Raw genomic sequence first — 15311 nt, 5'->3', positions numbered from 1 at the left:
CCACACCTGGCAGGATCCTGATACACTGCGAAAACCCCATATACACCTGGCAGGATCCTGATAAACTGTGAAAACCCCAGAAACACCTGGCAGGAACCTGATAAACTGTGAAACCTACATACACACCTGGCAGGATCCTGATACACTGTGAAACCCCCATACACACCTGGCATGATCCTGATAAACTGAGAAACACACATACACACATGGCAGGATCCTGATACAATGTGAAAACCCCATACACACCTGGCAGGATCCTGATGGACAGTGAGAACCCCAGACACACCTGGCAGGATCCTGATACACTGTGAATACCCCACACACACCTGGCAGGATCCTGTTGCACAGTGAAAAACCCAAATACACCTGGCAGGATCCTGATACACTGTGAAAAACCCATACACACCTGGCAGTATTCTGATGCACTGTGAACACCCCATGCACACCTGGCTGGATCCTGATACACTGTGAAAGCCCCACACACACCTGGCAGGATCCTGATCCACTGTGAAAACCCATACACACCTGGCAGGATCCTGACCCACTGTGAAAACCCCATACACACTTGGCAGGATCCAGATACACTGTGAAAACCGCACACACACCTGGCAGGATCCTGATACCCTGTGAAAACAACAGACACACCTGGCAGGATACTGATCCACTGTATATTCCCCATACGCACCTGGCAGGATGCTGATAAACTGTGAAACCCTCAAACACACCTGGCAGGATCCTGATAAACTGTGAAACCCCCATACACACCTGGCAAGATCCTGATATACTGTGAAAACTCATACACACCAGGCAGGATCCTGATATACTGTGAAACCCCCATACACACCTGGCAGGAGCCTGATGCACTGTGAAATCCCCGTACACACCTGGCATGTTCCTGATGCACAGTGAAACCCCATTCACATCTGGCAGGATCCTGATACACAGTGAAACCCCATTCACATCTGGCAGGATCCTGATACACTGTGAAACCCCATACACACCTGGCAGGATCCTGATACACAGTGAAACCCCATACACACCTGTCAGAAACCTGATACACAGTGAAACCCCCATACACACTTGGCAGGATCCTGATACACTGTGAAAACTCCATGCACGCCTGGCAGGACCTTGATAAACTGTGAAGACCCCACACACACCTGGCAGGATCCTGATACACTGTGAAATCCCGGACACACCTGGCAGGATCCTGATCCTCTGTGAAAACCCCATACACACCTGGCAGGATCCCGATCCCCTGTGAAAACACCGTACATATCTGGCAGGATCCTGATCCACTGTGAAAACCCCGTACACACCTGGCAGGATCCTGATCCACTGTGAAACCCCATTCAAATCTGGCAGGATCCTGATAAACTGTGAAACCCACATACACACCTGGCAGGATCCTGATACACTGAAATCCCCACACCCACAGAGCAGGATCCTGATGCACAGTGAAACCCCAAACACACCTGGCAGGATCCTGAACCACTGTGAAATCCCATACACACGTGGCAGGAACTTTATAAACTGTGAAACCCACATGCACACCTGGCAGGATCCTGATACACTGTGAATTCCCCATACACACCTGGCAGGTCCCTGATCCACTGTGAAAACCCCATACACATCTGGCAGTATCCTGATACACTGTGAAAACCCCATACACACCTGGCAGGATCCTGATACACAGTGAACAACCCCGGACACAACTGGTAGGATCCTGATGCACAGTGAAACCCCATTCACATCTGGCAGGATCCTGACACACTCTGAAACCCCATACACACCTGGCAGGATCCTGATACACTGTGAAACCCCCATACACACCTGGCAGGATCCTGATACACTGTGAAAACCCCATACACACCTGGCAGGATCCTGATACACTGTGAACAACCCCGTACACACCTGGCAGGATCCTGATACACTGTGAAAACCCCATACACACCTGGCAGAATGCTGATACACTGTGAAAACCCCGTACACAACTGGCAGGAGCCTGATGCACAGTGAATACCCCAAACACACCTGGCAGGATCCTGAACCACTGTGAAACCCAATACACATGTGGCAGGAACCTGCTAAACTGTGAAACCCCCAAACACACCTGGCAGGATCCTGATAAACTGTGAAACCCACATAGACACCTGGCAGGATCCTGATCCACTGCGAAACACCATACACACCAGGCAGGATCCTGATAAACTGTGAGACCCACATACACACCTGGTAGGATCCTGATGCACTGTGAAAACCCCATACACACCAGGCAGGATCCTGATGAACTGTGAAAAAAACATACACACCTGGCAGGATCCTGATACACTGTGAAAACACGATACACACCTGGCAGGATCCTGATGCACTGTGAAAACCCCATACACACGATGCAGGATCCTGATACACTGTGAAAACTCCATACACACGTGGCAGGATCCTGATCCACTGTGAAACCCAAGCACACCTGGCAGGATCCTGACAAACTGCGAAAACCCCAGACACACCAGGCAGGATCCTGATAAACTGTGAAACCCACATGCACACCTGGCAGGAGCCTGATACACTGTGAAACCCACTTACACACCTGGCAGGATCCTGACAAACTGCGAAAACCCCAGACACACCAGGCAGGATCCTGATAAACTGTGAAACCCACATATACACCTGGAAGGAACCTGATAAACTGTGAAACCCCATACACACGTGGCAGGATCCTGATACACTGTGAAACCCCCAGACACATCTGGAAGGATCCTGATGCACTGTGAAAAACCCATACACATCGGGCAGGATCCTGACGCACTGTGAAAACCCTATTCACATCTGGCAGGATACTGATAAACTGTGAATCCCACATACACACCTGGCAGCATCCTGATAAACTGTGAAACCCCCAGACACAGCAGGCAGTATCCCGATAAACTGTGAAACCCACATACACACCTTGCAGGATCCTGACAAACTGTGAAACCCCCATACACACCTGGCAGGAAAATGATAAACTGTGAAACCAACACACACACCTGGCAGGATCCTGATAAACTGTGAAACCCCCATAAACACCTTGCAGCATCCTGATAAACTGTGAAAACCCCAGACACACCTGGCAGGATCCTGATAAACTGTGAAAACCACATACACACCTGGCAGGATCCTGATACACTGTGAAACCCCCATACACACCTGGCATGATCCTGATAAACTGTGAAACCCACATACACACCTGGCAGGATCCTGATACACTGTGAAAACCCCATACACACCTGGCAGGATCCTGAGACAACGTGAAAACCCCACACACACCTGGCAGGATCCTGATGCACAGTGAAACCCCCAGACACACCAGTCAGTATCCCGATAAACTCTGAAAACCCCATACATACCTGGCAGGATCCTGACAAACTGTGAAACCCCCATACACACCTGGCAGGATCCTGATAAACTGTGAAAACCCCAGACACACCTGGCAGGATTCTGATAAACTGTGAAACCCACATACACACCTGGCAGGATCCTGATACACTGTGAAACCCCCATACACACCTGGCATGATCCTAATAAACTGTGAAACCCACATACACAACTGGCATGATCCTCATACACTATGAAAACCCCATACACACCTGGCAGGATACTGATGCACAGGGAAAACCCCATACACACCTGCCAGGATCCCGATACTCAGTGAAAACCCCACACACACCTGGCAGGATCCTGATGCACAGTGAAAACCCTAAACACACCTGGCAGGATCCTGATGCACTGTGAAAACTACGTACACACCTGGCAGTATACTGATGCACTGTGAAAACCACATACGCACCTGGCAGGATCCTGATACACTGTGAAAACCCCACACATACCTGGCAGGATCCTGATCCACTGTGAAAACCCCATACACACCTGGCAGGATCCTGATCCACTGTGAAAACCCCAGACGCACTTGGCAGGATCCTGATACACTGTGAAAACCCCATACACACCTGGCAGTGTCCTGATGCACTGTGAAAACACCATAAACACCTGGCAGGATCCTGATCCACTGTATATACCCCATACGCACCTGGCAGGATGCTGATAAACTGAAACCCCCATACACACCTGGCAGGATCCTGATAAACTGTGAAACCCCCATACACACCTGGCAGGATCCTGATATACTGTGAAAACCCATACACACCTGGCAGGATCCTGATATACTGTGAAACCCCCATACACACCTGGCAGGAGCCTGATGCACTGTGAAAACTACGTACACACCTGGCAGTATACTGATGCACTGTGAAAACCACATACGCACCTGGCAGGATCCTGATACACTGTGAAAACCCCACACATACCTGGCAGGATCCTGATCCACTGTGAAAACCCCATACACACCTGGCAGGATCCTGATCCACTGTAAAAACCCCAAACGCACTTGGCAGTATCCTGATACACTGTGAAAACCCCATACACACCTGGCAGTGTCCTGATGCACTGTGAAAACACCATAAACACCTGGCAGGATCCTGATCCACTGTATATACCCCATACGCACCTGGCAGAATGCTGATAAACTGAAACCCCCATACACACCTGGCAGGATCCTGATAAACTGTGAAACCCCCATACACACCTGGCAGGATCCTGATATACTGTGAAAACCCATACACACCTGGCAGGATCCTGATATACTGTGAAACCCCCATACACACCTGGCAGGAGCCTGATGCACTGTGAAATCCCCGTACACACCTGGCAGTTTCCTGATGCACAGTGAAACGCCATTCACATCTGGCAGGATCCTGTTACACAGTGAAACCCCATTCACATCTGGCAGGATCCTGATACACTTTGAAACCCCATACACACCTGGCAGGAACCTGATCCACTGTGAAACCCCATGAACACCTGGCAGGATCATGATACACAGTGAAACCCCCATACACACCTGGCAGGATCCTGATCCACTGTGAAAACTCCATACACGCCTGGCAGGACATTGATACACTGTGAAAACCCCATACACACCTAGCAGAATGCTGATGCACAGTGAAAACCCAAACACACCTGGCAGGATCCTGAACCAGTTTGAAACCTCACACACACGTGGCAGGATCCTGATACACTGTGAAATCCCATACACACCTGGCAGGATCCTGATCCACTGTGAAAACTCCATACACGCCTGGCAGGACATTGATACACTGTGAAAACCCCATACACACCTAGCAGGATGCTGATGCACAGTGAAAACCCAAACACACCTGGCAGGATCCTGAACCACTTTGAAACCCCATACACACGTGGCAGGATCCTGATAAACTGTGAAACCCACATACACAGCTGGCAGGATCCTGATACACTGAGATATCCGCATACACACCTGGCAGGTTCCTGATCCACTGTGAAAACCCCATACACATCTGGCAGGATCCTGATACACTGTGAAGCCCCATACACACCTGGCAGGATCCTGATACTCTGTGAACAACCCCGTACACACCTGGCAGAATCCTGATACAATGTGAAAACCCCATACACACCTGGCAGGATAGTGATTACACTGTCAAAACCCCGGACACACCTGGCAGGATCCTGATGCACAGTGAATACCCCAAACACATGGCAGGATCCTGATGCACAGTGAAAACCTCATACACACCTGGCAGGATCCTGATACACTGTGAAAACCCCACACACACCTGGCAGGATACTGATGCACAGTGAAACCCCCAGACACACCAGTCAGGATCCCGATAAACTGTGCAACCCCCAGACACACCTGGCAGGATCGTGACAAACTGTGAAACCCCATACACACCTGGCAGGAAACTGATAAACTGTGAAACCAACATACACACCTGACAGGATCCTGATTATCAGTGAAAACCCCATACACACCTGGCAGGATCCTGATAAACTGTGAAAAACCCAGACACACCTGGCAGGATCCTGATAAACTGTGAAACCCACATACACACCTGGCAGGATCCTGATACACTGTGAAACTCCCATACACACCTGGCATGATCCCGATAAACTGTGAAATCCACATACACACCTGGCATGATCCTGATACACTATGAAAACCCCATACACACCTGGCAGGATCCTGATGCACAGTGAAAACCCCATGCACACCTGCCAGGATCCTGATACACAGTGAAAACCCCACACACACCTGGCAGGATCCTGATGCACAGTGAAATCCCCAAACACACCTGGCAGGATCCTGATACACTGTGAAAACCCCATACACACCAGGCAGTATCCTGATGCACTGTGAAAACCACATACGCACCTGGCAGGATCCTGATACACTGTGAAAACCCCACACACACCTGGCAGGATACTGATCCACTGTGAAAACCCCATACACACCTGGCAGGATACTGATCCACTGTGAAAACCCCAGACGCACTTTGCAGGATCCTGATACACTGTGAAAACACCATACACACCTGGCAGTACCCTGATACACTGTGAAAACACCATAAACACCTGGCAGGATGCTGATCCACTGTATATACCCCATACGCACCTGGCAGGATGCTGATAAACTGAAACCCCCATACACACCTGGCTGGATCTTGATAAACTGTGAAACCCCCATACACACCTGGCAGGATCCTGATATACTGTGAAAACCCATACACACATGGCAGGATCCTGATGTACTGTGAAACCCCCAGACACACCTGGCAGGAGCCTGATGCACTGTGAAATCCCCGGACGCACCTGGCAGTTTCCTGATGCACAGTGAATCGCCATTCACATCTGGCAGGATCCTGATACACAGTGAAACCCCATTCACATCTGGCAGGATCCTGATACACTGTGAAACCCCAGACACACCTGGAAGGATCCTGATGCACAGTGAATCCCCATGCACACCTGGCAGGATCATGATACACAGTGAAACCCCCATACTCACCTGGCAGGATCCTGATCCACTGTGAAAACTCCATACACGCCTGGCAGGATCTTGATAAACTGTGCGCACCCCATACACACCTGGCAGGATCCTGATACACTGTGAAATCGCTGACACACCTGGCAGGATACTGATCCACTGTGAAAACCCGATACACACCTGGCAGGATCCTGATACACTGTGAAAATACCATACACACCTGGCAGGATCCTGATCCACTTTATATACCCCATATGCACCTGGCAGGATGCTGATAAACTGTGACACCCCCATACACACCTGGCAGGATCCTGATAAACTGTGAAACCGCCATACACACCTGGCAGGAGCCTGATGCACTGTGAAATCCCGGTACACACCTGGCAGGATCCTGATGCACAGTGAAACCCCATTCACATCTGGCAGCATCCTGATCCACTGTGAAACCCCATTCACATCTGGCAGGATCCTGATACACTGTGAAAACCCCATACACACCTGGCAGGATGCTGACACACTGTGAAAACCCCGTACACACCTGGCAGGATCCTGATGCACAGTTAATACCCCAAACACACCTGGCAGGATCCTGAACCACTGTGAAACCCCATACACATGTGGCAGGATCCTGATAAACTGTAAAACCCCCATACACACCTGGCATGATCCTGATTAACTGTGAAAACCCCATACACACCTGGCAGGATCCTGATAAACGGTGAAAACCCCAGAAACACCTGGCAGGATCCTGATAAAATGTGAAACCACATACACAACTGGCATGATCCTGATACACTGTGAAACCCCCAAGCACACCTGGCATGATCCTGATAAACTGTGAATCCCACATACACACCTGGCAGGATCCTGATACACTGTGAAAACCCCATACACACCTGGCAGCATCCTGATGCACAGTGAAAACCCCATACACACCTGGCAGGATCCTGATACACAGTGAAAACCCCACAAACACCTGGCAGGATCCTGATGCACTGCGAAAACCCCAAACACACCTGGCAGGATCCTGATACACTGTGAAAACCCCATACACACCCGACAGAATCCTGATGCACTGTGAAAACCCCATACACACCTGGCAGGATCCTGATACACTGTGAAAACCCCATGCACACCTGGCAGGATCCTGATCAACTGTGAAAACCCCATACACACTTGGCAGCATCCTGATACACTGTGAAAACCCCATACACACCTGGCAGGATCCTGATACACTGTGAAAATACCATACACACCTGGCAGGATCCTGATCCACTTTATGTACCCCATATGCACCTGGCAGGATGCTGATAAACTGTGACACCCCCATACACACCTGGCAGGATCCTGATAAACTGTGAAACGCCCATACACACCTGGCAGGATCCTGATATACTGCGAAAACCCATACACACCTGGCAGGGTCCTGATATACTGTGAAACCCCCATACTCACCGGGCAGGAGCCTGATGCACTGTGAAATCCCGGTACACACCTGGCAGGTTCCTGATGCACAGTGAAACCCCATTCACATCTGGCAGGATCCTGATACACAGTGAAACCCCATTCACTTCTGGCAGGATCCTGATACACTGTGAAACCCCATACACACCTGGCAGGATCCTGATACACTGTGAAACCCCATACACACCTGGCAGGATCTTGATACACAGTGAAACCCCCATGCATACCTGGCAGGATCCTGATCCACTGTGAAAATTCCAAACACGCCTGGCAGGACCTTGATAAACTGTGAACACCCCTTACCCACCTGGCAGGATCCTGATACACTGTGAAATCCCTGACACACCTGGCAGGATCCTGATCCACTGTGAAAACCCCATACACACCTGGCAGGATCCTGATCCACTGTGAAAACTCCATACTAATCTGGCAAGATCCAGATCCACTGTGAAAACCCCGTACACACCTGGTAGGATCCTGATCCACTGTGAAACCCCATTCACATGTGGCAGGATCATGATAAACTGTGAAACCCACATGCACACCTGGCAGGATCCTGATACACTGTGAAAACCCCGTACACAACTCGCAGGATCCTGATGCACAGTGAAACCCCAAACGCACCTGGCAGTATCCTGAACCACTGTGAAACCCCATACACACGTGGCAGGATCCTGATCAACTGTGAAACCCACAGACACACCTGGCAGGATCCTGATACACTGTGAAATCCCCATACACACCTGGCAGGTTCCTGATCCACTGTGAAAACCCCATACACATCTGGAAGGATCCTGATACACTGTGAAAACCCCGTACACACTTGGCAGGATCCTGATGCACAGTTAATACCCCAAACACACCTGGCAGGTTCCTGAACCACTGTGAAACCCCATACACATGTGGCAGGATCATGATAAAATGTGAAACCCACATACACACCTGGCAGGTTCCTGATCCACTGTGAAAACCCCATACACATCTGGAAGGATCCTGATACACTGTGAAAACCCCATACACACATGGCAGGATCCTGATACACTGTGAACAACCCCGTACACACCTGGCAGGATCCTGATACACTGTGAAAAACCCATACACACCTGGCAGGACCCTGATGCACAGTGAATACCCCAAACACACCTGGCAGGGTCCTGAACCACTGTGAAAACCCAGACACATGTGGAAGCATCCTGATAAACTGTGAAACCCCCAAACACAGCTGGCAGGTTCCTGATAAACTGTGAAACCCACATAGACAACTTGCAGGACCTTGATCCACTGTGAAACCCCACACACACCAGGCAGGATCCTGATAATCTGTGAAACCCACATACACACCTGGCAGGATCCTGATACACTGTGGAAACCCCATACACACCTGGCAGGATCCAGATACACTGTGCAAACCCCATAACATCTGGAAGAATCCTGATGAACTGTGAAAACCCCATTCACATCTGGCAGTTTCCTGATAAAATGTGAAACCCACATACACACCTGGCAGGATCCTGATGAACTGTGAAAACCCCATTCACATCTGGCAGTTTCCTGATAAAATGTGAAACCCACATACACACCTGGCAGGATCCTGATGAACTGTGAAACCCCCATACACACCTGGCAGGAGCCTGATGCACTGTGAAATCCCCGTACACACCTGGCAGGTTCCTGATGCACAGTGCAACCCCATTCACAACTGGCAGTATCCTGATACACAGTGAAACCCCATTCACATCTGGCAGGTTCCTGATACACTGTGAAACCCCATACACACCTGGCAGGATCCTGATACACTGTGAAACCCCCATACACACCTGGCAGGATCCTGATACACAGTGAAACCCCCATACACACCTGGCGTGATCCCGATCCACTGTGAAAACTCCAAACGCGCCTGGCAAGACCTTGATAAACTGTGAACACCCCAAACACACCTGGCAGGATCCTGATGCACTGTGAAATCCCTGACACACCTGGCAGGATAGTGATCCACTGTGAAAACCCCATACACACCTGGCAGGATCCTGATCCGCTGTGAAATCTCCAGACACATCTGGCAGGATCCTGATCCACTGTGAATACCCCGTACACACCTGGCAGGATCCTAATACACTGTGAAACCCCATTCGCATCTGGCAGGATCCTGATAAACTGTGAAACCCGCATACACACCTGGCAGGATCCTGATACACTGTGAAAACCCCGTACACACCTGGAAGGATCCTGATGCACAGTGAAACCCCAAACACACCTGGCAGTATCCTGAACCACTGTGAAACACCATACACACGTGGCAGGATCCTGATATACTGTGAAACCCACATACACACCTGGCAGGATCCTCATACACTGTGAAATCCCCATGCACACTTGGCAGTTTCCTGATCCACTGCGAAAAACCCATACACATCAGGCAGGATCCTGATACACTGTGAACACCTGTTACACACATGGCAGGATCCTGATACACTGTGAACAACCCCGTACACACCTGGAAGGATCCTGATACACTGTGAAAACCCCATACACACCAGGCAGGATCCTGATGCAAAGTGAATACCGCATGCACACCTGGCAGGTTCCTGAACCACAGTGAAACCCCAGACACATGTGGAAGGATCCTGATAAACTGTGAAACCCCCAAACACACCTGGCAGGATCCTGATAAACTGTGAAACCCACATAGACACCTGGCAGGATCCTGATCCACTGTGAAGCCCCATACACACCAGGCAGGATCCTGATAAACTGTGAAACCCACATACACACCTGGCAGGAACCTGATGCACTGTGAAAACCCCATAAACACCAGGCAGGATCCTGATAAACTGTGAAACCCACATACACACCTGGCAGGATCCTGATACACTGTGAAAACCCCATACACACCTGACAGGATCCTGATGCACTGTGAAAACCCCATACACACCTGGCAGGATCCTGATGCACTGTGAAAACCACATACACACGATGCAGGATCCTGATACACTGCGAAACCCCCATATACATCTGGAAGAATCCTGATGCACTGTGAAAACCTCATACACATCTGGCAGGATCCTGATGCACTGTGAAAACCCCGTTCACATCTGGCAGTTTCCTGATAAACTGTGAAACCCACATACACACCTGGCAGGAACCTGATGAACTGTGAAACCCCCAGACACACCAGGCAGGATCCTGAGAAACTGTGAAACCCCCATACACACCTGGCAGGATCCTGATGAACTGTGGAAACCCTTTACACACCTGGCAGGATCCTGATAAACTGTGAAACCCACATACACACCTGGTAGGATCCTGATAAACTGTGAATCCCCATACACACCTGGCAGGATCCTGATACACTGTGAAAATCCCATACACACGTGGCAGGATCCTGATCCACTGTGAAACCCCATACACACCAGGCAGGATCCTGATAAACTGTGAAACCCACATACACACCAGGCAGGATCCTGATAAAATGTGAAACCCACATACACACCTGGCAGGAGCCTGATACATTGTGAAACTCACATACACACCTGAAAGGTTCCTGTCACACTGTGAAAACCCAAGACACACCAGGCAGGATCCTGATAACTGTGAAACCCACACATACACCTGGCAGGATCCTGATAAACTGTGAAACACCAAGACACATCTGGAAGGATTGTGATGCACTGTGAAAAACCCATACACATCTGGCAGGATCCTGATGCACTGTGAAAACCCACAAACACACCTGGCAGGATCCTGATAAACTGTGAAACCCCCATACACACCTGGCAGCATCCTGACATACTGTGAAACCCCCATACACACCTGGCAGGAAACTGATAAACTGTGAAACCAACATACACATCTGGCAGGATCCTGATAAACTGTGAAACCCCCATACACACCTGGCAGGATCCTGATTAATTGTGAAAACCCCAGACACACCTGGCAGGATCCTGATAAACTGTGAAACCCACAGACACACCAGGCAGGATCCTGATGCACTGTGAAAACCCCATACACACCTGGCAGGATTCTGATGCACAGTGAAAACCCCATACACACCTGGAAGGATCCAGATACACTGTGAAAGCCCCACACACACCTGGCAGTATACTGATGCACAGAGAAAACACCAAACACACCTGGCAGGATCCTGAAATATTGTGAAAACCCCATACACACCTGGCAGGATCCTGATGCACAGTGAAAACCCCATGCACACCTGGCAGGAACCTGATACACTGTGAAAACCCCACACACACCTGGCAGGATCCTGATCTACTGTGAAAACCCCATACACACCTGGCAGGATCCTGATCCACTGTGAAAACCCCACACACACCTGGCAGGATCCTGAGACACAGTGAAAACCCCATACACACCTGGCAGGATCCTGATACACTGTGAAAACCCCATACACACCTGGCAGGATCCTGATCCACTGTGAAATCTCCATACACATCTGGCAGGATCCTGATCCACTGTGAATACCCCGTACACACCTGGCAGGGTCCTGATCCACTGTGAAACCCCATTCACATGTGGCAGGATCCTGATAAAATGTGAAACCCCCAAACACACCTGGCAGGATCCTGTTAAACTGTGAAACCCACATACACACCTGGCAGGATCCTGATACACTGTCAATACCGCATACACACCTAGCAGGATCCTGGTGCACAGTGAAACCCCAAACAGACCTGGCAGGATCCTGAACCACTGTGAAATCCCATACACACGTGGCAGGATCCTGATAAACTGTGAAACCCACATAAACACCTGGCAGGATCCTGATACACTGTGAAATCCCCATACACGCCTGGCAGGTTCCTGATCCACTGTGAAAACCCCATACACATCTGGCAGGATCCTGATACACTGTGAAATCCCCATACACATCTGGCAGGATCCTGATACACTGTGAACAACCCCGTACACACCCGGCAGGATCCTGACACACTGTGAAAACCCCATACACACCTGGCTGTATGCTGATAATCTGTGAAAACCCCGTACACACCTGGCAGGATCTTGATGCACAGTGAATACCCCAAACAGACCTGGCAGTGTCCTGAACCACTGTGCAACCCCAGACACATGTGGCAGGATCCTGATAAAATGTGAAACCCCCAAACACACCTGGCAGGATCCTGATAAACTGTGAAACCCACATAGACACCTGGCAGGATCCTGATCCACAGTGAAACCCCATACACACCTGACAGGATCCTGATGCACTGTGAAAACCCCATACACACCTGGCAGGATCCTGATGCACTGTGAAAACCACATACACACGATGCAGGATCCTGATACACTGCGAAACCCCCATATACATCTGGAAGAATCCTGATGCACTGTGAAAACCTCATACACATCTGGCAGGATCCTGATGCACTGTGAAAACCCCATTCACATCTGGCAGTTTCCTGATAAACTGTGAAACCCACATACACACCTGGCAGGAACCTGATGAACTGTGAAACCCCCAGACACACCAGGCAGGATCCTGAGAAACTGTGAAACCCCCATACACACCTGGCAGTATCCTGATGAACTGTGGAAACCCCTTACACACCTGGCAGGATCCTGATAAACTGTGAAACCCACATACACACCTGGCAGGATCCTGATAAACTGTGAAACCCCCATACACACCTGGCAGGATCCTGATACACTGTGAAAATCCCATACACACGTGGCAGGATCCTGATCCACTGTGAAACCCCATACACACCAGGCAGGATCCTGATAAACTGTGAAACCCACATACACACCAGGCAGGATCCTGATAAACTGTGAAACCCACATACACACCTGGCATGAGCCTGATACACTGTGAAACTCACATACACACCTGAAAGGTTCCTGTCACACTGTGAAAACCCAAGACACACCAGGCAGGATCCTGATAACTGTGAAACCCACACATACACCTGGCAGGATCCTGATAAACTGTGAAACCCCAAGACACATCTGGAAGAATTGTGATGCACTGTGAAAAACCCATACACATCTGGCAGGATCCTGATGCACTGTGAAAACCCACAAACACACCTGGCAGGATCCTGATAAACTGTGAAACCCCCATACACACCTGGCAGTATGCTGATAATCTGTGAAAACCCCGTACACACCTGGCAGGATCCTGATGCACAGTGAATACCCCAAACACACCTGGCAGTGTCCTGAACCACTGTGCAAGCCCAGACACATGTGGCAGGATCCTGATAAAATGTGAAACCCACATAGACACCTGGCAGGATCCTGATCCACAGTGAAACCCCAGACACACCAGGGAGGATCCTGATAAACTGTGAAACCCACATACACACCTGGCAGGATCCTGATGCACTGTGAAAACCCCATATACACACCAGGCAGGATCCTGATAAACTGTGAAACCCACATACACACCTGGCAGGATCCTGATACACTGTGAAAACCCCATACACACCTGGCAGGATCCTGATGCACTGTGAAAACCCCATACACACCTGGCAGGATCCTGATGCACTGTGAAAACCCCATACACACGATGCAGGATCCTGAGACACTGTGATACCCCCATACACATCTGGAAGGATCCTGATAAACTGTGTAACCCACAAACACACCTGGCAGGATCCTGATGAACTGTGAAACCCCCAGACACACCAGACAGGATGCTGATAAACGGTGAAACCCCCATACACACCTGGCAGGATCCTTATGAACTGTGAAACCCCCTTACACACCTGGCAGGATCCTGATAAACTGTGAAACCCACAAACACACCTGGCAGGATCCTGATAAACTGTGAAACCCCCATACACACCTGGCAGGATCCTGATACACTGTGAAAACCCCATACACACGTGGCAGGATGCTGATCCACTGTGAAACCCCATACACACCAGGCAGGATCCTGATAAACTGTGAAACCCACATACACACCTGGCGAGAACCTGATACA

This window comes from Heterodontus francisci, unplaced genomic scaffold, assembly GCF_036365525.1.
Source record: "Heterodontus francisci isolate sHetFra1 unplaced genomic scaffold, sHetFra1.hap1 HAP1_SCAFFOLD_84, whole genome shotgun sequence".
In the NCBI taxonomy this organism is placed as follows: Eukaryota; Metazoa; Chordata; class Chondrichthyes; order Heterodontiformes; family Heterodontidae; genus Heterodontus; species Heterodontus francisci.
Note: the sequence above shows the minus strand (reverse complement) of the source record.